The following is a 1687-nucleotide window of genomic DNA, read 5'->3' on the forward strand; positions in this document are numbered from 1 at the left end:
TTTCAACGTTTTTACTATAAAGCTTCCTCAAGGAAACTAAATGAATTGTTTGACGTATTGTCGAAGAAGATGTTGGTGTACATCAATTCGCAATACAGATGTGCGCAGAAGCGCGCTAAAGTTGTTTGAAAAAAGTGACTCAAGCGAACATCTAAGATAGGATAGGTTCTGTTAAGGTTAAGTTAGGTTGGTGTACTGGTGCTGTTACAGGAAGTACAGTAACGCCTCCTGGCGTGCTTCCTTGGATGCGTTCCGATATTCACTGCCAGTACTAAGGATCTATACTTCACGTCACATGTGCTATAGATTTCTAGTAGTAGCAGTGAATATTTTTGAACGCAGCTTTGTTGGTTTCATCAAATCGGGAAAGGTGCGCTAGTGTATTGCTTGATTTTGAAATAAATATTTAGCGCTTTTATAATAGCGCTGTGATTGCGAAAATAAAGTTTTCTCGTATTGTTTTATATAACCTCGAACAAGTCTGTGCGACGCAGGTACCTGTTAGTCAAACGACATTCTTGAGTGTACGAAATAGCGACAGTTTCGTGTTAACACAAGTGAGTAAGTGGTAAATCGCATACATTTTGTGCGTAGTAAGAGTAGAAACAATTTTGTTTTATTCTTTTCTTTGTGTAAAATATTTTATACAAAAAGAATTATAAAGAGTGCGTGCGTAGTAAATAGACATTATAGAATACGGTTTTGTGCAGCAAAATAATAGATATTGTAATAGAATCAACGTTATCAAAATGCGGCGTGTAGGTAGGCCGAGTAAAATTAACAAGAGTCAGATAATCGAAACGTTGTTAACGTATAAAGATACAATTATAAATACAGAAAATTACAAAGTAAGATCAAAANTTGATCCAATATGGAATAGAATATCCTCAGATATTAATCATGTAATGTCACCTAATGCACTATATACTTTTGTTTTATGCAACAAATTTGGAGTTAGAGACATATTGTGTNAGCGGCCGCAAATTACTAATTGTGACAACGAAAATGACACTTGTCACGATAATTATGATGATGATGATAATAATGATGATGACAATAATAATGGAGAAAATATTTCTGTGGCCGAAAGCAGGGAAGATGTTACGTCAAATTCAGAACAAATGTTAGATTCAACGGTAAGCAAATCAATTGCAAACTTAAGTAATATAGGTGGTATATCGCAGTTTGTGATAACTCTACCGAAAGAAGATTTTACCTCAATGATTATAAAAAAAAAATACCAACGAACGGATAAACATCTATGCGCGAATATACAGTATTAAAACCTGGATTATGGCAACATTTTTTAATGAAAAAATATGGCAAGCCACAAAAATATTATGGATTTAATTTTAAGCGTCACAAATTATCAAAGAGTGTAGAATTTGGATATGCGCGTGGCACATGTAAATGTGAATCTGTTATTAAATTAAAAATTAATAATTCTGACNAATCTTTAACAAAATTAGAATGTACATATCTCGAAGTCAAGGGCGTTGTAGAAAGCGATATTTGAGAAATCCAATACGACAAGACGTTGCCGAAAAACTTCAAAGTACAACTGCAGCCAAATATACAGGGTCCGCCACTTAAATCCGGACAAATTTGAATTTGACATTCCCATCATATTAGAATGCAGCAGTAGGTGCCATATGACCTAAAGATAGGTTAGAGACGTCGATAAGAC

Source organism: Pseudomyrmex gracilis, unplaced genomic scaffold (assembly GCF_002006095.1).
Source record: "Pseudomyrmex gracilis isolate BER0280 unplaced genomic scaffold, ASM200609v1 scaffold_802, whole genome shotgun sequence".
NCBI classification, from domain to species: Eukaryota; Metazoa; Arthropoda; class Insecta; order Hymenoptera; family Formicidae; genus Pseudomyrmex; species Pseudomyrmex gracilis.